General features: G+C 37.9%; 1 protein-coding gene across 3 annotated transcripts in view; it reads left to right on the top strand.

Annotated features, from left to right (window-relative positions):
• The window catches only part of kdm6ba (lysine (K)-specific demethylase 6B, a), a 103,563-nt gene that overhangs the window by 11,048 nt on the left and 67,496 nt on the right, over positions 1-25,019 (top strand). Inside the window, exon 1 of one of the 3 annotated variants that reach the window (XM_062994288.1) lies at positions 4,617-4,641. The exons of the other annotated variants lie outside the window; for them this stretch is intronic. The gene's annotated coding sequence lies outside the window, so the exon portion shown is untranslated. Of the gene's footprint in view, positions 1-4,616; positions 4,642-25,019 lie in introns of those variants that run through there. 3 annotated transcript variants of the gene reach the window in all.

The raw sequence follows: 25,019 nt of genomic DNA, 5'->3' as shown, positions 1-25,019 counted from the left end.
TGATGTTATTACGGCCTCTACTGGCTGATTGATGGTGGCTTCACAGAGTTGAGGGATAATGTGTTGATCAGGGTGTGGCTCTCTGTACACAAAGCTGATTCGCATATGAACTTGCCTCGTGCAGGTGAAAAGATGCAGTCGGTACTGCACACGTGTCGGAGGGGGTGTGTGTCAGTTGCGGCGCTTCTCAGTCAGCAGTAAAGGGTAGTATTGGTAGAAGGGAAGCGTAATGCAATCAGGGTGATTGGATACGACTAAATTAGAGAAAAATTGAGGGGAAAAATTCCAATAATGCTTAATTCTTTATGTTACTAGAATTTTAATAGTCCGAAGAGGCTTGTGTTACCTTAGTGTTTCTCAATTCTGGTCCTCAATTGTCTTAACACTGCACATTTGATTGTTTTTCCCGATCATAAAACACCACATTCTCGAAAGAACTGGGTTACACTTGAAGTCATAGAGCTAGAAAAACATTAACATATGCAAGACAGGGGGACTTATAATATTTTGTATTAAAAATCTAGCAGAAATGTCAGAATTACTAAGGAAATACATATTTTATAATGCTTGTGCGTCCATAATTCTTATGAAAACAAGATTTTCGGTAATATTTAACCTGTACACGTTGATACTGGGATATTACCAGAAGCATAATGCAGAAAAAGTGTCATTTTTAGGACTAGCTCATGCTGATATTAGATTGGGAGAAGTGATGTGTGTAAGGCTGACAAATCGTGAGTTATGGTCATGTTTCTGGTCATTGCATGCCTATAAATACTGATATGGTGTAAATGATGGTGACATGGCCGTTAGTCATGTCCCATCTTAATAGCTGTTCTGCTGGATGTCACCTTCATGGTGACTGTAAGGGATGAACATAAATAGCATATTGCTATTATGTGGCTACACACTGCAGTAATGAACTGGTGAGGCTGTGATGTGTCACAATTTAAAATAAGGTTTGCATTGTTTGTTCGATAAAATGTATTTTATAAAGCTGGCTTCTTTAATTTTAGTATTTGAAAAGCCATTTTTGTGATTTTGATGATGATGGTGGTGGTGATTATTATTATTAAGTCCGTCAAGATGATTCCAGATCCTGGTAACCACATGTCCTCTGTTTTGGCCTTCAGGCTTTCTAATGACTTGTTTATTATTCCTTTAATTGTATATGTGCATTGTAAATGCTCCTCCCCCCACACACACACCTTTTACCTTCAGTTTTTCCAAACATAATCGTCTTTTTCTGTGATTTAGTTCTTTTTATACTGTGTCTGAAATAAGAGAGCTTCAGTTTGGTTATTTGAGCTTTGATTGTGGGGTTAGGCTTGTTTTGGTCAAGGATCTATTTATTTGTCTTTTTTTGCTGTTTAAGACCAGCACCAAAGCTGTAAGGCATCAATATTGTTCCTGTTCTGCTTTTTATTGTCCAGCTTTTCCTTCCTCAAAGAACCACAGAGAAGACCATAGTCTGGACAGTTATATGCTTTCTGCCAAGTGGCAGTCTGTGTCTTATTTCCTGACTGCTGGTTAAGTTAGTGTTTTTTTCCTATTGTCATGACTACTGACTTCTTCATTTCAAGCTCAAGTCCCATCTATTTCCTTTTAAAGACCTTTTTGATTTTCTGCTATGAGTGCTGTCATGTACATATAAAATGTTATTGATGTCTCTTCCACCAATCTTGAATCCTTTATCATTTTCCTCCACTCATGTTTCTCTTCATTATATGCTTTTCATAGAGGTAGAATAGAAATTGTTACAGAATGCAGCCTGGTCTATCTCTTTTGTTGATGTGAAATGAGTCTGTTTGTCCATTTGTCTCTTGCTGGTCACTAATCTCAATATTAATGGCATATGCTGATGGGTTCAGAATTTGGCATAAAATTTCCAAGGTTTATCCTGCCTTGTGTCAACAGTTTAGCCTGGTAATAGTAATGTAATAGTGTGTCTATTTTTTTCCTGGCATACATTGGGTTCTTTGATATCGTCCAGCATTGTTTGTCTGCCATATGCCATACCTGAGTAGCATTCCTTAGAGGACACAATTTACAATATAATAATGGCTACATTTTATGTTAATGTGCCATGTCACAAAGCACAGATCATCTTAAACTGGTTCCATGAACGTGACTATGGCATCATGTACTTTATGAAATACCAGCACTTTTTAAATAAAGATCTATCTGTCTCAGACATAGAAATGGAAAATGGGTTGCTGGATCTTCCAGCAGAACAGTGATCCAAAGCATATGTCCAAATCAACACATAAATGTTTTACTGAGCACACAGAAACCCCTACTTACCCCATAGAAACACAATCTTTACCCCATAGAACAAATATGGGATGAGCTCAAAATAGAATGCAAGAGAGGGCCCATAAGGAGTTACAGAACCTAGGAACTTTAAGATGTTATAGGGGTATTCAAGATGTTATAAGTGCTGTTTTACTGACAAAAAGTGATTAAATGATTTTTTATTAATAAATAATTTTTGATGACTTTTTTTTGTCTGGTAATATATGTACCTCAATTAAAGGATGGGTTCTTCCAAAAGGAAGATTAAGCTAATTAACCAAAGGTCATCTTTACCAGGGGTGCCAATAATTGTAAAAAGGACTGTGTGTCGTGACACTCTTGGGATTTTAATTAATTAGGTTCTTTTTCTGTGTCTGCACGAATCGAACACTTATTTCTTTGTCTAAAACCTTAAAAAACTAATTAGTAATACAGAAACCCCACCATAAACATACAAATGAACTGAAGTTAATTAGGTTCCTAAACGTAACTGTTTTAAACTGAGATATAGTTTAAAATTATATCTGATAAAATTCTAACATAAAATATCTGTATTCCACAGTATGTTCAAATTCCATATGTCCTGTTTGAATAACAGCTTAGGTAAACAAAAATACTAAAAGCAGTTCATATATCCATTAAACTTGAATATCAGCATTGATCTCAGAAGAATAGTTGGCATTAGTGTCATCCTTTAGAAAGCATCTGCTCGACTAAATGCTCAACTGCATTGTATGATAGCAGACAGGAAAAACTAGTTAGATAAGTCAGCCATATGAGGTTGTGGGAGGAGAGGTGGAGAAACAAGAATACAGGAAGTGAGGAGAACAGTATGTCCCTCACACTCCCCCTCACAGTGAGGAAACGTCACGCCACTATAAGAAAGGATGAAAATTGAAGGACGAAAGCAAGGTCGGATTCATTCATTCTGTCCACCTGCTGTTTTCTGTTAAAAGTTAAAATACGTAGAAGTACACAATATCATTAATGAGACTGTATTGGGCATCAGAGGTCTGACAAAAGCACAAAGATCTTACGCAGGAAAACTTTCAGCATTTTCAAAGGTGTACTGAATTCATCAAAGGGCACTGATTTCATTAAAAATAATGAACCATTATCAGGGGCTCTCGGGTTTCACAGCAGTAAAATGTGCTAGATAGCGCGGTGGTAAACCGACTCGCGTCTCCGCGACCCGGGTTCGCGCCCCACCTTATTGTTTCTTTTTCATTGTCAGTTTTGTTGCCCGCTACACCCGCGGCTTCCATCGGGGTTCCCGATTGGTTTTCGTTTCTAGTTTTTCCATTTTTGTTCTTTTATTTGCTTTAATAAATAAAATTATTATTTCCTTTAAATCTGCATTTGAGTCCTCCTTCTACCACGTTACAGTGTATATACCTCTCAGCATTATTATATAGTGTTTTCACAGATATGCAAGTATCCCATACTATAAGATCAAACAAAACCACATGCCATGATGCATGCTGGCTTTTGAATGTATGTTGGTAATAATTAGAAAGGTAATTTTCCTCTCGGGCTCTGAGAACACCACAACCATTATTTCCAAACACAATTATTTCCAGACTATAACACATTTCCTCTTTGCATTAGTCCATCTTAGATAAGCTTGAGGCCAGAAATGTCAGCTACGTTTGTAGATGTTGTTGATGTAAGACTTTTAATGTGTTTTTAATGCAGTGTTAATGCAGTAAATTAAGGGTCACAGGCATTCAGCATTGGCTTTTAGCCTTGCTCAGTATGAATAATGATTTCTTCTGATTCTCTGAATTTTTTAATATTATTCTGGATTGTTAACGTAACACCTTAAATACCTTGCAATTGTGCATTGAGAAACATTGTCATTAAATTCGACCCATCCTTGCTTGCACAACTGAAGGTTTCACTAGTGCTTTTTCAATACCCAATCATGACAGATTTTTCTGCATAGAGCTGATGTATGGTTTTTTCTGTGGAGTTTCAGGTTCTATTTCTTGATGCGGTGGACTGTTTTAAGTGATAATGGTTCTCTGAGGCAGTTTCAAGCCCATGAGCTATATTTATCACAGTAGCATGATTGCTTTTTTATTATTCCATTTATGATTTTTTCTTTATTTAGAGATTATATAGTTGAATCCAATTACACAGGTGTATCTCTCTTCTATTGCTGCAGATCATTACCTACCACACACCCCTTCCAACATGTCTAGTAGTCAGAAGCTTCTTTTCACCTGCACGAGACGGGTTCACACAGTTACATAAGAGAGAGGTATGAAGCAGTGAACCAGAAGGGAGCGCAGGTGCAAGTTATCTAGCAAAGAAGCGACAGGAAGATCAACTGCCCCCAACGAGGTGAAAGAGAGGGTTAAATAGGTGTGTTTGTGCATGTGTGTGTGCTTACTTGCAAGCCAAATTTATTACTGTTGGGCTGCACTCTTAAGGATATGCTATTGTGAGGCGCTGCCACATACCTTGATGCTACACTGCAACACACTGCATACATTTACTTTAATGCTTATTTTAATATCCTGCCACTGTTCTCAAAGTTCTGTCTGATTGAACCCAAGTTTAGACATGGCGAGGAGAAACTGATACTCATTGTTTCACAGAACCCTGAACTGTTGTATTCCACTGTAAATTAGAACTACTGCAGTGTAAGAAAAACAAATAGGCATGGTGACTAGTTAGCTGTGAAACGGGTCTGAATTTCAATAGATAGCATTCCCATGTTTACTATTTTTGGTACCACCTGTTACAGCTTTGTAGCTCTTCAATAAGATGTAATGTGGCCTTAGACTGAAGCAATACAGTTTTACTAACCCATTTTTCCTTTGGTTTTCCTTTACCAAATGATGACAACTGACAGAGCTTTTCATGTTCAAACTGAAATACAAAACTTAATGTAAATTAAATATAAATTCTGTCAGTTAATATCGTCAAAATTATGTGTTGTTTTCAGCAGAAAGTTTTTGCCACATGTCAGGTGAAAGGCATAAATTCTGCAGTAAGTGCCCAGCCTCATGGTAAACCAAGTGTGAATGCACCCTAACACAATTTATCAAAAGTAATTTGGTGTGATTTGAGTTGCATAGACTTTAATAATTGCATACATAAAATAACACATTTATTATTACATTGTATTATACAAAACTATCTTCCCTGCTGTAGAGATTGACAGGGGACACAAGTTACAGAACCAAGCCTATATGACTACCAGTTAAAAGAAACTGACACGTCAATCTGCACCTTCATGCAGTCACCTGCACCTTGTTGAGTGTTAATTCACTCAAGGTGAATTGATGTGTATTAAATCACGGTTTCTTCCTCAAAGTGTTGCTGGCTCATCTGTTGGCACCTTTCTCTAATACCATGATCCTAAGCTCGATCCAGTCAGGTTTTCCACTGGCACAGATACTGACACTCTTACTGGAAACCCAACACTGGTCATGACTGACCACTTACCTATTTTTCCATAGCCCCTTTTCTTTGTGGCATTGATGTTTTACAAAGTCCTGAATGATTTGTGTAATTTTAGGGAATGAAGATGGTAAAGATTATTTCACAGTCTGCACACTAATTTTTCTTTAAAGTTTCAATGGCTATGTTATAAAAGGCACCTAAATTGTATTTGAGGTTAAATCTTAAATCATAATCTTATGTTAAAACTGCACAGATTCTCTGCAGTTTAAAAAAGCTAAAAATTACATTAAATTGGAATATTCCAATCAGATTTAGGACATATTTTTATGTTAGATATTTGTAATGCTACCAGTGGTTTAAAATGTGGGTGACTTGTATTTTTAGACATGTGAGTCATTCCAGCACAATGCTCCTTGACATCAGAGATGTGTTGTCAAGAACATTATGATGACATGAACATATGATGAAGTACCATGGCCCAAAGCAATCAAATGGTGGCATGTCTTAGTTGAGAAAATGTGTTCGGTTAATCAAAATGGACTAACTGTAGAACCTGCATTGACATCAAAAAACATTATTTGTTTGCTTTTTCTTAATTCAATTTTTTTTATAAGTGTCTGTGTCAGACTCATAATGGAGTCATGGTTCACAACTATGACTAGACGCTGCCCTCATCTAAAACAGATTGTGGAATGTCAGTGTTGACTGTTTTGTACTACTTAGTGTAGGCACATCTGAGTCATTACTAAAGCAACCAAGGTGGCTACAGAGGCAAAAGTGATTCAAGTATGAACACACTCATCGAATTAGGTCACAAATTAGATCGCAATTGGATTTGAGTAAAAACTATTTGCTTTAGAATCTAAACATAAAAAAAAAAAATTTTTAACTAGGTGAGTGGTAGGGCAGTTGATGGTGATTTACTTTGCCATACAGCTCATTGAAATGCTATTAAACAATTGAAACTGTATATTTTAAGTAGTATAATTTTGGCTGTTACATGATCATTCCAAACAGTTAGTTGGCCAGATATTTTTATTATTAATATTCCTAAAAATGGTATAGAGGACATTTCTAAACGGAAGACAAAATTTGTCATTCTTAATTGAAAGGTTAAAAAATGGATGTTTCAGGGCTGACTGGTATCTAGACTATTAAGAATTAAACTGTAGGATTAGGAATTACAAATTATCATAATTTTACACAGTATTTTACACAGTCATCCAGTACTCGTTTTATAACGTTAATTTTGTCCTTAAGAACTTTGAACATGATCATGTTTTCTCCAGAATTTAATCTGCTTGGAAATTAAGTCTGCTCCTGCAAAACTATGTTTATAATTACTATAATATTTCAGTCATATTATCCACTCCTACATAGAGAAAAAATATCACTGATTCACAAAAAAGTGCAAAAGGGTCCACAGCAATATACAATGAAAATCTTTCACAATTTAAGTTACTTTACTACACAGTAATAATGTTGCTGTTAAAAAGACTTTTAAAAGTGTGAAAACAAGGTTAGCCAAAACCCAAAACATTCTGCTTCACTGCGTCCCCTCCCCATTTTTTTACGAAAAGGGTGAGCTAATCACACTCTGTCTCGCTCTTGGGTTTGGGTCATTGCCCTCAGTTCTTTGTTGCACCAGGCTTTGTGTGTGAGGGGCCCTCAGAAGGGAAGAGAGGGAGTAAATATGGCAAAACTACACATGAGATGCAAGAGAGGCTTGGGGTGTGCACTGTGAAAAACACTGGCTACAGTGCAAACAGTGGAGGATCTCATCAGCACTGCCAAGATCTGTAGTGTGTTTAGGTTATGTGGACAAACACTGAACAGCGTGACACAGTAATTACACACTTCACATTCTCTTCTTCACACACACACAAACACACGCACACACATATTTACACACATTGTCCCCTGCCTCACCCCTGTGCATGCAGACATTACCCAGATGCTGCTTCGCCTAGTCAAATCAATCATGACCTGCCATCTCCTCTTTTGCTCTTTCTGTCTTTCTGTCTCTTGCTCTGTCTTTCTGTCTTCGTTTTGGTAAGAACTCATTAACCTCTGCTTGCTCTCTGACTTAAATAAGGGATTATTGGGGGAGTGACATGGGTAATAAGCATCTTTTAGCTGTGTGTGTGTGGCAAAGGGGCCTGTCTAGGTTTTGTCCACTAATTTAAAAGGCAAACATCAGAACTATGTGTGTGTGTGTGTGTGTTCATGAAAAAAACACCCTCACACACAAACAGGACTATGGTGGGGTAACTGTGATCAGCAAAAAAGTTGCATCATCAAACAATGGCAAAACTAATGGTAGAATCATTTTAGCCAATTATTTTTTTGCTTTATATATATATATATATATATTGAATGTGTGGATTTGTCTTATGAAAGCGACTGTGCACAGAACACATCAAAGGAACATTCAAAACAAGTCAAAGATACATAGGGATTTTTTTATCTAAAGCACAAATCTGGTAAAGGATACAAACCACCAAATACCCTATAAGTACTGCTCATCTTTATGGTTTGAAAAAAAATTGTGCCAATCAATAATTGTTAACTGAAATATCTTGTTTGGTGTGGCTTACAGTCTCATCCAGTATTCATAAGCACATTCCATTTATCCATTTACAAGTATCTGTGTGTGTGTGTGTGCTGTGTGTGTGTGCGTATGTGTGTTTGGTAAGTGAATTCATATCCATTACATCCATATGCACTTTAGCAAATACATCACCCCAGCCTTCTTTTGTTAGACTTTCCACAGAAACCTAAGTGTCCATATGTGATCTAACTTGGTATTGTGAAGGTAATTAATGTAGAAGTTAATTAGCTACCAGTAGTGGCCCAGTAACCCAAATCTCAGGAGAAAATCAGCAGTTACTTTTAATTACCTGCTGTTAATTTTGATGGCCTTTAAAAATGGTCTGGGCAAGTGGAGATGCCTGACACACTCACACACCCCTACGTCTGTGCCTCTATCTGTATAGACAAGGTGTCAGATTGTGATAGATGGGTCACTTCCATGTGCAAACACACACACTCACTTATATACACGCACACAAGTGAGAAGCCAGAGTCGTTTGTGTAGTGTACTTTGACAAGTGCCTTTGTTTTCTCAAGCGGCACTACTCATCTCTCTAAGCCCACAAACAAAGAGCTCACATACATTCTCCTGCATTTGCTTGCAATTTTTTTCTATAGATGTCTTCATGTTTTTCTCAGATAAGAGTCTGTAATAGGCTTAAAGCTAAAGCCATTATGATTAAATTGCACAGCGTCTGTGAGGTTTTGATTTCATAAGCATGCGTGTAGCACTGAATGTGGATTTGTCTTAAAAAATTCATACACACAGAAACGAATTGTATTTAAAGGATAATTCAGATATGTGCTCAGTTACAAAGCTTTTGTCAGATGATTGGATGAAAAGCTGTGCAAGCACTGTGAAGTCTGATGCAACAGAGCCACAATTTCCCCCATCAAACTGTAAACACAAACATACTGTAAGCCATGTGTTGCTGTAAACTGATAGTGTTGGTAGAAAGGGGCTTTCACTGCTACATTATTAAGTGAATGTCTTCAAGGGTTTAAGTATTGTACATGCACTGGTTGAATAGTTGTTACAATACCAATATTTTAGTAGTCAGTACCAAAAGCAGTTCGGGGTGCTAATTCAATACTATAAAAAATATGGTCACTGTGCAATTATAAATCAAAACACCAGTATGTAGCATTCAGCTATATTACAGTTGTAGCTGTATGCTAATATTTGGGCAACCTTGATCGAATTATATATTTGATTATTTAAAGCAAAACCAATTAGACAAGCTAAACAATAAATCTCATTGAATATTGGCACTGTCTAAAAATTAATGTGATACTGTGAGTCAAGAACGTAAAATATTTTCCTTGTGATGTGGCAGCTTAAATAAAGATATATTTGTGTATTGGCTATAAATGTTATCATATAACCAGTTAACTGATAACCTACAAGGAAGTCATTGTTGAAGTAAATGTGAAGCTGTTTGGCATCAGAATAGAGTTTGTTTGCATACTATACAACAATTTGCAGTGCTTTAGCTTTTAAATTAACTACCAAAGTTGTTGGCTAGCCAGCTAGATTAAAGCTGTGGCGCAAAGGCGTCTCAATCACAAGGTTACTGCAATGTCTCTGGTGCATTTTTGATTTGGAATTGGGGGTAGAGTAGTACTTCACAAATATTGTACTAAGACAGTCAAACACAATGGCTTCTACAGTACAGACCGTAGTTTAATAAGCACGTAGTTGATGGTGAGTCAGTCTAGTCAGGTTTAAACATGATCAATAAAAAAATGAATCAAAACCTCACTGCTGAGCTCTAAACCAAGTCTAAACAAGGCCTAGCGTTGAGATTGTATATGAGTGCATTTTTTTCCAAGATACCTCTGAGTCCAGAACAGGCTTCAGTTGCCATGGTGAACATAGAATCATAAAAGCCAAGCTCCTTTTGCAGCTGAGAGCAACATAGACATCTGATTGGATGGAGGGTCCAGCATGGGCTGGTGATGCATGTTGTCAGCTGGCCAATAGGGCACAGACTGTGCTGGGGCTGTTGCTAAGGGGAGTTTCTTGGAAAGGCGTCAGCTGGGTTTTCTCTTGCTCTTTCTCTACCATTGCCCTCATTGACACCGTCTCCCCCTCTTTTTCTCTCTCACTCCATGTGTCTTTCTCTCTCGGTCTTTCTTTCGTTTTTTATGTCTCACTTACTTTGTCTCTCCTGTTTCACCTGTCTTCTTTCTTGTCTCACTCACTTTTTTGCTCATACCAAGCACATGTTAAAAATTCACTGAATATTTAATGCTGCATATTGGAGCGTGTGCCTTTGAGATGGTGTGCATGCATGTGTGTAATGGCTGAGGTGTGTATGTGAATTTGGTGTGTGTGTGTGTGTGTGTGATATGCACACAGGGATGGTCCTTTGCCAAGTGCTGCATGTGATTTCAAGTGAAAAGGGTTAGGGCTCTGTGTGTGTGTGTGTGTGTGTGTGTGTATGTCTGTGTGTTGTGTATGCACAGGGTGTCACGTAGGCGATGTCCCCTTAATCATTCTTCTGAGCCCCATTTCCACTCTTAAAGCTGGTGTCCTCAATGCCATTTAAATGCAACAAAATTTGAATTTGTTCATTGTCTTGAAACTTTATTTAATTGACAAAAGTACAAATAAAATGTTGGCAATGGTTTCACTGAACAACTTAATTGTATTTTGTAAATATAAACCAATTGATCATTGCAACCCCCTCAAGGTTGGGACAGGAGCAAATATTAATAAAGAATATTCCATTTGTAGCACATGGCCAGCTGGGTAACTATACAGACATGATTAGCTATGTCTGGGGGTGGCCAAAACCTTACAATGGTTTAGCACCCTGTCCAGGGTATTCCTGCTTGTGGTCAGTGCTGTCAGTGGAACCAGACCTGCTGTGACTTTGACCAAGAAGCAGCAGTTGATAGAAATTAAGTGAAATATTCTACAAAACTGTGAAGTTACACCATTTAGAAACACATTAATCAGTATCATGGTTGGGTATAAAAGGAGGATCCACCAAAGGCTTAAGCAAAGATGGTACATGGCTCACCAGTGTCTGCCAAACTTTATGAAGAATTGTCAATCAGTTTAAAAAGAACATTTCTCAATGCATGTTTGCAAAATGTGTGGGTCGTTTACCATCTACCTTATATAATGTAGTGAAAAGAATATTTGAAGAATTCTCAGTCCATGTAGGGCAAGACTGGAAACCATTGCTGAATTAGTGCTTATGGTATGGGTGACTAGAACATGTGTGAAAGTACCATTGATGCAGAGGTGTATATTGGAATTTTAAAGAGATATATTGTAACAGCATTATTGTAACACTTCCTCTTGTGGCAGGATGGGCCTATTTGACCCACTGTTGACCAACCAATGTGCTACAGCTTACTCCAGAGTTTAACTAAGCTAGTTTAACTAACTAGCTTAGCGCAGGAGGGAGTTATTCTGTAATAATAATAATAATAATAATAATGCATTTTATTTATAGGCGCCTTTCAAAGCACTCAAGGGCACCTTACATCTTACAGAGCAGTTAAACAACAAAACAGACAATACAAGACATTTACAATTAACATTGAACAATCAAGTGAATTAATTGAATGGCTAGTTTGAATAAGTGAGTCTAGGTGGAGGGGGAATCAATAGTTGATTCAAAAGAAGAGTAAGCAGGAACAGATACTGTGGAAACCCTACATTTCCGCCTCCTCATCCCGTGACACGAGCTTTACAGATGTAAACAAACTCAGGTGGAGTGCACTGATTCAGCTGGGAGAAGTCACCAGGTTGTTGCCATGTCTCCGTCAAGCAAAGGAAGTCATATCCATGATCTTTCAGGATATCATAGACCAGAGGACCCTTGCCGGATAGCGAACGGATGTTAAGTCATCTAAAGCAGAGAGAGTTCAGGTCAAGTTCCATGCTAGCCAGGCCAGCCAGCCACCACCAGTGCCATCAAACCCGAAACTCCCACGAGATCCCCGATGGATGCACCCTCAGCGAGGGAGGAGCGCGACATCCCGATGCAAGCTCAAAGCCGAAGGTGGCCCGGGGGAGGGAAGCCGGAAGCGGAGTCCAAGCAATTCCATAGCTGCACACTGCAATCAGCGTCCGCATCTTTCAAAATTATCCAACACACGCCAGCCATCCAGTACCCAACAGACGCCGAGACCATCCGATGAAAAAAGAAACAGAGCAACAGGAGCGGCAGCCACCACAAAAAGACTAAAGCGAAAGAAAAACATGACAAAAATACAATAAAACATGGCAAAACATGACAAAATACAGCAACGGCAGCGGCAGCCAAATGCGCCAGCGTACACCATCACCATGTGATAATGAGGGTGATGAGGATCCAAAACAAAACCTACTCTCCAAACTAAGTTTTAAATATAACAGAAAGGAAGATTGCAGATTTAGCTAAAATAAGGAATGCACAAGAGACAAAACTGAGAATTGTTGGATAGTGATCGCTCTCTCAAAATGATACAGTAAACAATGCAACAACAGCCCTGCACTGAGATTTGGGCTTGGTTAAATGGCAATACTTGTCTAAACTATTTGAAAATGTCTTTATAATAGGAAAGAATTCACTGTTTTTATAAACTTTTTGCACTTGTTCCAAAGCCACACGTGGATAGATAATGAAAGACACTGTAATTTAAGCAAGTGGTGGTTCTTTGTAAAATGCAAAGGACACCAATATTTTTGGTGTACAGGCTATACTTGTACAAGTAAATCAACAACAGAATAGTTTAAAACAGACCTGACAAAGTCTAGACATTAACCCAATTAAAATAAAAGAAGTCACAGAAATGTATAAATAATTCAAATGTTTTTAATTGTGCAATACTTTATGTTGCATACATTCATGTTTAAATGTAAAGGAATGTCAGATCTTGGCAAAGCTTAGCACATATTCTACACACTTCACAATAATGAGGGTTAAAAATAGTTGAAGGTAGAGCATTCTGCCTCACAGATTTTATGCTCACTGATCCTGTATTTGTGAGAGAAAAAATATAAATCAATCGGAACTGCTCTTGTGAATGAACTTTTCATGCTTACATGCTTTTTTTTTTATTTTTTTTTTTAAGCATGCATTGTCTTACACTGTAACTGATGAGCTTGAAGGGAGAAATCAAAAAATAGCAAGTTATATGGTAAGGAAGGACTGACAGGTGAGAGAGGAAGTTTCTTTAGGTGAGGAATAAGGTGCTTTAGTGGGTGTATGTGTGCTTGGTGGATGTGTGAGACATAGAGAACTGCAAAGATGTAAATGTATGTACAGTGGAAGTGTTGTGGCTTCTTACCTGACATACCAGGCATGTGAAAATGAGTAGATCTTTCTCTCACTTTCTGAACTGATAATTGTGTGACTGACTTGTCCTGCTTTTAATTATTGGTGAGTGATAGGACTGTAAAATGCACTGTCTATTATAGGAAAGATACAGTGTATCACATAAGTGAGTACACCCCTCACATTTCTGCAAATATTTCATTATATCTTTTCATGGGACAACACTATAGACATGAAACTTGGATATAACTTAGAGTAGTCAGTGTACAGCTTGTATAGCAGTGTAGATTTACTGTCTTCTGAAAATAACTCAACACACAGCCATTAATGTCTAAATAGCTGGCAACATAAGTGAGTACACCCCACAGTGAACATGTCCAAATTGTGCCCAAATGTGTCGTCGTCCCTCCCTGGTGTCATGTGTCAAGGTCCCAGGTGTAAATGGGGAGCAGGGCTGTTAAATTTGGTGTTTTGGGTACAATTCTCTCATACTGGCCACTGGATATTCAACATGGCACCTCATGGCAAAGAACTCTCTGAGGATGTGAGAAATAGAATTGTTGCTCTCCACAAAGATGGCCTGGGCTATAAGAAGATTGCTAACACCCTGAAACTGAGCTACAGCATGGTGGCCAAGGTCATACAGCGGTTTTCCAGGACAGGTTCCACTCGGAACAGGCTTCACCAGGGTCGAGCAAAGAAGTCGAGTCCACGTGTTCGGCGTCATATCCAGAGGTTGGCTTTAAAAAATAGACACATGAGTGCTGCCAGCATTGCTGCAGAGGTTGAAGACGTGGGAGGTCAGCCTGTCAGTGCTCAGACCATACGCCGCACACTGCATCAACTCGGTCTGCATGGTCGTCATCCCAGAAGGAAGCTGACACACAAGAAAGCCAGAAAACAGTTTGCTGAAGACAAGCAGTCCAAGAACATGGATTACTGGAACGCCCTGTGGTCTGACGAGACCAAGATAAACTCGTTTGGCTCAGATGGTGTCCAGCATGTGTGGCGGCGCCCTGGTGAGAAGTACCAAGACAACTGTATCTTGCCTACAGTCGAGCATGGTGGTGGTAGCATCATGGTCTTGGGCTGCATGAGTGTTGCTGGCACTGGTGAGCTGCAGTTCATTGAGGGAAACATGAATTCCAACATGTACTGTGACATTCTGAAACAGAGCATGATCCCCTCCCTTCGAAAACTGGGCCTCATGGCAGTTTTCCAACAGGATAACGACCCCAAACACAACCTCCAAGATGACAACTGCCTTGCTGAGGAAGCTGAAGGTAAAGGTGATGGACTAAACCCAATTGAGCACCTGTGGCGCATCCTCAAGTGGAAGGTGGAGGAGTTCAAGGTGTCTAACATCCACCAGCTCCGTGATGTCATCATGGAGGAGTGGAAGAGGATTCCAGTAGCAACCTGTGCAGCTCTGGTGAATTCCATGCCCAGGAGGGTTAAGGCAGTGCTGGATAATAATGGTGGTCACACAAAATATTGACACTTTGGGCACAATTTGGACATGTTCACTGTGGGGTGTACTCACTTATGTTGCAGCTATTTAGACATTAATGGCTGTGTGTTGAGTTATTTTCAGAAGACAGTAAATCTACACTGCTATACAAGTTGTACACTGACTACTCTAAGTTATATCCAAGTTTCATGTCTATAGTGTCGTCCCATGAAAAGATATAATAAAATATTTGCAGAAATGTGAGGGGTGTACTCACTTTTGTGATACACTGTATATGTATATATATTTATTTATGTATATCTGCTGTGTTGTATTGCTTTGGCACTGCATGGCACTGGCACGGTCTTGCTTGGTTTGCGTCATCTTCAATAACATGTTCATTCATATAGTTCATTCTATTTATTTACATAGTAAGCTTTAGTACTGTCACATTCTGATTAGGGTTTTAGTGGATCTCCTGAAACACTGAGCTTATACACCCTGGACACATTGCCAATCCATTGCAGGGCTTCACAAACATATCCGTTTACTCCTTTACTTTGTGCCAATAGACTATTTAGAGAAGCTGATTTACCTAATGCCTAATGCTGTTCTTGGGAGATGTGAGAAAATCAAAGGAAACCAACATGGACACGGTGAAAACATGGCTGACAGTGGAATATGTTAAGAATCATACCAGATCTTTAAGACCATGTCTGCATTGCAGCAAATAATTAACCCTACATTTCAGTATGCAAATAAATGACATTTTAGGGTGTGGTCAGCTCCATTACCTTATTGTCTAGCTTAAAAATAAAGGCATGTATTAATTAATAATTCAAAATATGAATAGTAAATAAATTGATATAAACTGTATAGTTACAGTAAATGTCTCAGTCATCTGTGCCCAGCCAGTATGCTGTTTTGTCATTCATTGTTAATAATCTCCAGCTTTCATTACAATTACTTGGCTTTGTCATATTACTGTACACTGCAGCGAGTGAATGTAGGGTTAAAAATGATGACCGTGGCCACTTGCAATTTACATTTTAATAAATAATAATGGCCAAAAGTATTTATTATATTCATCAGGTGTACATAATTAGTTAAATTATAAAAAATTATACACTTTAAATTTAAACACTTTAGCATATGACCTAATCTGTTTTAGCTTAACTTAGTCCCTGTGCTCCAAGTGAGGTCCATAAAGACATGGTTTGACAAGTTTGTTTTGTAGGAACTTTTGGTGACCTGCAGAGAGCCATGATGTCAACCTCATTAATCACATTTGGGATAAACTGGAACAGTGATATGTAATGTCAGGTCTTTTTGATCCTCTTTTGTGCCTGACCTCACAAATACATTTTGTCTGATTTAATGTGGTGCCACCTTAATAACCATGGTTTTGGAGTAAAACTCCTTAAACTCCTTATCAGGTCTTACCATATATTTGGCCTTATACAGTAGTCTGGCTTATACAATGGTATAAAGAATGCTCAGTTTGTAGTATACTGATAGAGAAAGAAAAAAAGAGAGCAGCTGGACTGAGAAGGAGTTGAGAATGTGCAGGGAGAAGTTGTTTATCTTTGTGTGGTGTTTGTGTCTTTGCTGTCTGGCACTTTTGGAGAAAACAGAATTGATTGGAGGAGTATAATTTACAGAAGGCAATCTGTGCATGTTAAATCCTTTTCATCTTTGTGTTCTCACATTCCATCCCTATCTCAGCTGACATTAACTCTCTCATTTCATCTGTCTCTGAGATGCATTCTTCCTCTCAGTTACTGTCTGTCTAGCTCTTTGTGTTGATGTTGTGTAGTTGAGTGTGTTGGTAGAAGATCTTCCCTGCCACTTTCTCATTTATCTGGTGCAGAGAGTATCTATAGATATAAAATACAGTTTTTCTAGCAATGTTTTTCCTGATGTCTGGCAAAAGCAAGGTGTGTGTGTGTGTGTAGGTGTGAGTCTGAACATTTATCATTTCAACAGTGATGACTATAGGTGCCAGACAACCGCAGCGGTTTTTACTACCATTTAATTTTAGTGAGCAAAATGTGTGTACAACATGTTAGAAACACTTCTTAGGCAGATCATCTAACCAGGGAAAAAGTTTTTAACATAGAAAAGGGTACCACTCATGCTGTATGTCAAAATGCCAGACGTAATTTGAGGACAAATATTATGTAGGGCATCAGACATAAAAGATGGCATATGGTCAAGTGCACACACATACATATAAGTTTCAAAAAGTAAGTAAGTAAAATTAATGAGACATATACTTAGCCATTACACAAAATCAAAAACTTTTGAATATAAATATCTGATGTCAAAATAATAGTAATAAAGTAAATAAAGTAATATATGTATTAATACATGCATTACATTTAACTGAAAGCACATACTTTTTGACTGTCTTTATTTTCCCACACCAGTCTGCCATTTTAATTCATTCAGACACAGGGATTTAATTGATTTAGTTATTAATTATGTCAAATCTCAAAAGTGTTTCTTTCTAACATGTACTATATAACTAAATGTATGTGGTAATCGACCATAAACACTTTGGACTTCCCATTCTAAAGCCATGTAAATTAAAAAGGCATTGGTTCCCCTTTGTGGCTGTAACAACCTATAAAGGCCTTTAGGCCTAATGTTATGTTTCCAATTGGATTGTTTACAACAATAAAAATTTTATATGTATGTAGCCTTATAACTATTAAGCTCAACTTGGTGTAGAATATGGTTGCAACTCCAGGGTACATTCACATTTAACATCTACCCATTACATTGCCAGTAAATACATATGCATATACAGGAAGACTGGTGTTGTACTGCTAAATAAAAAAAGACTTAATATCTTCCATGTTCTTGTTAACCTGCACAAGAAAACAACAATTTGGTATTTTAAGTTCATCTTGTGTAATTAAAACTGGATCATTTATACCATGCTTGTTGCCTAACACTTCATCTGATTTTGGGATTGGTCACACACTGATAATGCAGGATTGGTGTGTTAATCTTTTGTGTTTTCTTTCATGGACAGTCAGGAAAGTGATTGTTGCGTAGTGAAAGATTAAACATTGATTTGACCAACATTTAGGACTTACATGATTATTAGTCATTGAAAACAGAAAGCATTTATAATATTAGCAGTTGCTTTTGGCTGTTAAAAATGTGTTTTTTGAGGTCATTCTCCTTTGTTTCGTCTTAAGAGCATCAGAATTTCTCTTTTACCAATCCTTTCCTAAAACTTGTATATAGACATTTTGTGAATTATGTGCATACTTTTGAAGTATGTCAGCATATTATGATGCACTTTACCTCAATTAGTTAACTTATATATACATATTGAGTGATGATCACATGAAATTATCATTAAAGAAGCTTTGTACCAGATGATTGTGAATGAGTTAAAGTGGTGGAGTTCATGTTTTTAGACTGGGCCTCATGGGCAGCTTTAGTTTTAAATGAGTCTTTACCTCTGTGTTAAAATGAGAATAAGGCAGATGAGCTGAAATACACTGTGAAATCTGCATAGTTAAAAATAAATGTGTTATTGTTGGTATTACTACACCTGTCAGCTGCTCCTCTGTTGGTGTGGTTTAGTGATGAAACAGAGCACCTGTTGGTTAGGTGAATACATTTGTATGAAATATACAGAGGAGATGTGTATGTGGTGTAAGACCCTGGAATCATTGAGTATACAATGTGATATTGTGGCTTTTAAACGTTTTTCTTCCTTCCTGTTTAACTGTGTAGGAATACATAATGATACATACAGAAATAAATAATGTTCTGCAAGTTTGCTTAAAGTGTCTATTTAACAACCCATTTTAGCTATAGCCCTACTTTGTACATTTACACATCATTTTGCATTTAATTTTGTAATTATTAAAAACTCAAAGTGGAACTAACTAACAACATTAAGAAATAAAATAACTCAAATTCAAGTTAGAGTTACCTGCGTATTTCTACTGCAGTGATTATAACCCCATGTCATGATCCACATGGCAAAGTTTGTTTGAACAGATCAGACTATTACTTCTTACTAACTTCATTGATGCTGATCTTATTGATTGAGAACATTACTGGAGGTGCATACTGAAATCGCAAAAAATTATGGAAGGGACATCATTTAAATTTAAAAAAGACAAAAACATCACATTGGAATCTACATGTATGCGCAGCATAATAAGTGGTCAGCTAACTTCATGTGCTTAGTTCTATCCACACTATGTAGAAGGAGAACGTAAAACCTATTGATATAGATGTGTATGGGATAATTACTTTTAATTGGGCTCAACCTTATATAGGAGTGTTGATATCAATCTGCTGCCCAGTTAAGATTTATTGGCATAGCAACAAATGCAATGGGCTAAACTTAAAAGCTGGTGTCCATGACTCTTCTTGAGTGTAATTGAAAAACTATTATGTTAAAACTATTATTTAAGACCATGGTCACTAAATTGCAAAGTTTGTGCCACTCTTTTTCTCTTTATTCAGGAATTAGTGCAGCTAGTTTGTGGACAGTGGTAGCCTAGTGGGTAAGGCTTTGGGCTATCAATCCAATGGTTAGGAGTTTGAATCTCGGCTCTGCCATGCAGCCACTGTTGGCCTTTTGAGCAAGGCCCTTAACCTACTTGGCTCTAGAAGCGCCATACAATGGCTGACCCTGCGCTCTGACCCCAGCTTTCAAACAAGCTGGGACACGCGGAAAAAGAATTTTGTTGTACTATACACCTGTATATGTATAAATGACAAATAAAAGCAAGTAAATCTTAGTAAGTCCATACAAAGTTGATGACACTACAAAAAATGTTGCAGCAGCACCTATCAGGCATTTATTTTTTGTTAATCGTCTTCCATTGTAGACGCCAGACATCTAGATTAGATTACACATGCACAGACTTGGCCATAGTAAACCACACTATTTCCATGGTGTTTCATTAGGTCTGTTTTGGCTGTAGTGTGTGTCTCCTCCTATTTCAGGTCCCCCTACCCCCCTACTTCAACGGCCTGAGCTTGGTCATTTGCATTGTCAGTCAAATGGCCTTTTGCTTTGAAGGTAAGTCTTTGCTCAGTCCTAGCTCATGTTGAGACAAAAAAATTACAGACTCTACTAGTGGTTAGGCTTGTAAAACAAGTCTTTCTAAAATACAGTTCTCCATTATCTCTTTTGTGCACAGATTTGTTTTTATTTTGTTAAGCACTGCCTTCATACAAATGATTCTTCAATTTGATAGGAAATTTAAATTAATTTTAGACGTGGTGTCTTGTAATGTCCTAACTCACTACACACGTTATGTCCTTAATTTAATTCATCATCTCCTCCTAAACAATTAGACATGCAGACTAAAGCCATGTTGTAGACAGTGCGATTACTAAATGTCTACATCTATTGCAATACAATCAGGTTAATTTCTTGCTAGACTGTGCAATATTTTGTAAGATTATAGGATTGAGATTTTTAACAATAATTACATGAAAAATCACATTCTGGTTGCATCATCAATCAGCACATTCCAGTCTTATGGCAGAGTAGCACAAAATGAAGGTCAATTTATCTCACAAAGGTTCACCAAAGTTGAGGTCATAGCTTTGTGCAGGGCCACTGAAGTTCCTTCGCCAAACTTGACAAACCTTGTCACTGATTTGTGCAGTTATATATCTAAACCTGTAATGTATAGGTCCTGTGTACTCTGAGAACATACATACACACATTCTTTCGAACTCTGTGTCTGTGTTGATGTCTGGGATTGGGGGCTGCATTTCTGGCTCTGTCTGGAGCCCACAGTAACTCAACACCACACACACAAGGGAGACAGAGAGGGGGGGAACTTGATATTTTTGGTTAGCCTACTCAATACAAAGGTCACTTGCCTGTGGACAAAGCATTAGTGCATACACACATGCACACCCTAACTCTTAAACACACATGCTTTCCTGATTCACTCTGCAGTAATATACAGAGTGGTGATGTAATCCCCAGCAACAGCATCTCCAATAATGGCAATGCTCTCGTGGCAATTACAAATAGAGTTATTGCTAATTAAATTGTCAGGGCAACACACAATTGGAAAAGAAAATGCAAGATCTTTTACTTTATACATTAAACAGTGGAAGCTGAATAAGAATAACAAGAGAAACTTTATTATAATATTAATAACATACAATCAGGGTGAGATGTGACTTTTCAATTAGTCACACATTCAATTCCTCACTATGCCATCACCTAGTTATATACGTATGTAGTTGGAGATTACTTTTTTTTAGTTTTATATAACAGAATGTCCTCATGTGAGTACTTAAATGCTCTAATGGTAGGTTGTGCAGATAATTAAGAAACTAATTGCTATTAGGTCACATTTTAAAATTTGTGCCTTTAAAACTTTCTTAATTATAAACTATTAATTAAAAAGTAATTTGTACAATTTGTCTACATTGCATATTTTAATAAATGTCAGTCTGTTATGTATGTTTTGTTACCTTCTTTTTCTCATAATTTAACCATCACCACCTCTTCTAGTCTCTAGAGAGTTTGCTCTAAAGGTGAAAACAATAATACATTTTATTACGTTACTGCAGCTTATCTACTATAACCTTATTAGAACATTTAAATGACACTTGTTGACAAACATCTAATATTTTCTGTTGTCACTTTAATTATTAGAAAGGACCAAATTCCTGTATAGAAAACTAGAGCAGTTTAGCTCTTATAGACTTTCGATCATCAATGGCTATGGTATTGTCTAGGATCAGATAGTATGCAGAATGCTGTTTATTGGGACCTTAAAGGAGCCATGTAGCCATTTTCTTAAATTAACACACATTTTGCTGGAGTACAAAGCAAAATGTATATCATACTTTAAAATGCAAGTAGTAAACTTGCTGTTAGGTTAGTGTATATTGTAAGCTATGAATCACAGCAACACTGTATTTATGTGGTTATGTTTATTTGAAACTAACATTTGATTAGGTAGTTCTTTACTATATCTGTAAATGTTTTCTTGCTTCTAACAATAAATAACAAGCTACATATGTTGTCAAAATAATTCTATACATCTCTTTAATAAAGGGTCTTATAAGCATACAACATTAAAATAATAATTTAGCTTTCTGCCAAAACAAAAAAGGCAAAAAGAAAAGATTAAATTGATTATGTGTGTCTGTTTGTTTGTGTCTGTGTCTGTTTAGTTCAGCTCTGCAATAGTTTACCAAATGGGTGCAGTTTGTGTGTATGTGTTTAGACATAATGTTTGTGCACTTACACATGTACATGAGTTCATGCATGAGAAATATATTCCTATTGTTCTGTTATTGAGTTTATGTGTGGGTCAGTCAGCATCAGCAGTTCAGTACTGCAGTGGTTTACCGTAATGCAGGGGTGGGCATTTAAATTTTCCAAGGGGCCACATAAGAAACTGTTACTGTTGTGGAGGGCCGGACCAATAGGGTGAACTTCATTCTGCTCAATATTAATAAGATTTCTTTTTATTGCCTAATTTTTACAGTTCTGATAAGCTGTTAATGTTAAGAGTAGATGTTACAATCAGAAAATGAAAAGCAGGCAAAGTAAAAGCATCAACATTATTTTACTAATCAATCAACTTTCTTGAAAACAAATGTGAACAAAATGTGCATTAACTTTACACAAAGTGCTATTTGGGTATCACAAAGCTGATCTTAACTGCTCCAGTCCTGGATGTGTAAAACTTTATAAAAAGTCAGTGTTGGTTTTGCAGTTTAGTTAGTGAAGCTTCAGATGTGATGCTCTGCATTGTTCAAGTTCTTGTATTTCTCTGTTTAGTACCGTAACGGCGATATAAACCCTAGATTTAAATTGTGATCCTTAAACAGCTTTACACCTGACTTTTGAAGTTCATGTCTTGTTAAAAATTCTATCGTCTCTGTCAGTCGCACACATTACGATGAAGCTGTTACACTTGTCTCGCACACACTTAAATCAAAACTTGCAGAAATGTAAAGAAATAGCGCTCCCGTCAAAATAAAAACAGTCCTGTTATATGGCATGTGTGATATACATTTATTTACATCTGATTTTTAATTGCCTCATGCGGGCCGGTTGGTACAATGCCGAGGTCTGCCCCAATGAGTACAGTGTGTGTGTGTGTGTGTGCATGCAAGTATGCAAACACACTTTAGACTTTAGTTTTGTGTGTGTTTGAAAGCACTGTTAGCAGTTTTGAACTTTAGTGTCTGGGATTGTGTGTTTGTGTCAAGTCAAGTCAACTTTATTTATATAGCGCTTTTTACAATAGACATTGTCTCAAAGCAACTTTACAAAATCCAGGACCAACAGATACAAAAATGTCTGTCAACATCAGTTGCATAGCTGTATTATCATATGTCAGCCTTTCAGTATGTACAGTGTATCACAAAAGTGAGTACACCCCTCACATTTCTGCAAATATTTCATTATATCTTTTCATGGGACAACACTATAGACATGAAACTTGGATATAACTTAAAGTAGTCAGTGTACAGCTTGTATAGCAGTGTAGATTTACTGTCTTCTGAAAATAACTCAACACACAGCCATTAATGTCTAAATAGCTGGCAACATAAGTGAGTACACCCCACAGTGAACATGTCCAAATTGTGCCCAAATGTGTCGTTGTCCCTCCCTGGTGTCATGTGTCAAGGTCCCAGGTGTAAATGGGGAGCAGGGCTGTTAAATTTGGTGTTTTGGGTACAATTCTCTCATACTGGCCACTGGATATTCAACATGGCACCTCATGGCAAATAACTCTCTGAGGATGTGAGAAATAGAATTGTTGCTCTCCACAAAGATGGCCTAGGCTATAAGAAGATTGCTAACACCCTGAAACTGAGCTACAGCATGGTGGCCAAGGTCATACAGCGGTTTTCCAGGACAGGTTCCACTCGGAACAGGCTTCGCCAGGGTCGACCAAAGAAGTTGAGTCCACGTGTTCGGCGTCATATCCAGAGGTTGGCTTTAAAAAATAGACACATGAGTGCTGCCAGCATTGCTGCAGAGGTTGAAGACGTGGGAGGTCAGCCTGTCAGTGCTCAGACCATACGCCGCACACTGCATCAACTCGGTCTGCATGGTCGTCATCCCAGAAGGAAGCTGACGCACAAGAAAGCCAGCAAACAGTTTGCTGAAAACAAGCAGTCCAAGAACATGGATTACTGGAATGCCCTGTGGTCTGACGAGACCAAGATAAACTCGTTTGGCTCAGATGGTGTCCAGCATGTGTGGCGGCGCCCTGGTGAGAAGTACCAAGACAACTGTATCTTGCCTACAGTCAAGCATGGTGGTGGTAGCATCATGGTCTTGGGCTGCATGAGTGTTGCCGGCACTGGGGAGCTGCAGTTCATTGAGGGAAACATGAATTCCAACATGTACTGTGACATTCTGAAACAGAGCATGATCCCCTCCCTTCGAAAACTCATGGCAGTTTTCCAACAGGATAACGACCCCAAACACAACCTCCAAGATGACAACTGCCTTGCTGAGGAAGCTGAAGGTAAAGGTGATGGACTAAACCCAATTGAGCACCTGTGGCGCATCCTCAAGTGGAAGGTGGAGGAGTTCAAGGTGTCTAACATCCACCAGCTCCGTGATGTCATCATGGAGGAGTGGAAGAGGATTCCAGTAGCAACCTGTGCAGCTCTGGTGAATTCCATGCCCAGGAGGGTTAAGGCAGTGCTGGATAATAATGGTGGTCACACAAAATATTGACACTTTGGGCACAATTTGGACATGTTCACTGTGGGGTGTACTCACTTATGTTGCCAGCTATTTAGACATTAATGGCTGTGTGTTGAGTTATTTTCAGAAGACAGTAAATCTACACTGCTATACAAGCTGTACACTGACTACTCTAACTTATATCCAAGTTTTAGTTCTATAGTGTTGTCCCATGAAAAGATATAATAAAATATCTGCAGAAATGTGAGGGGTGTACTCACTTTTGTGATACACTGTATATGTGTTTGTCAGTGTT

This window comes from Trichomycterus rosablanca, chromosome 4 (assembly GCF_030014385.1).
Source record: "Trichomycterus rosablanca isolate fTriRos1 chromosome 4, fTriRos1.hap1, whole genome shotgun sequence".
Classification (NCBI taxonomy): domain Eukaryota; kingdom Metazoa; phylum Chordata; class Actinopteri; order Siluriformes; family Trichomycteridae; genus Trichomycterus; species Trichomycterus rosablanca.
The sequence above is the reverse complement of the archived record's forward strand: the minus strand, read 5'-3'. Positions and strand labels throughout refer to the sequence as shown.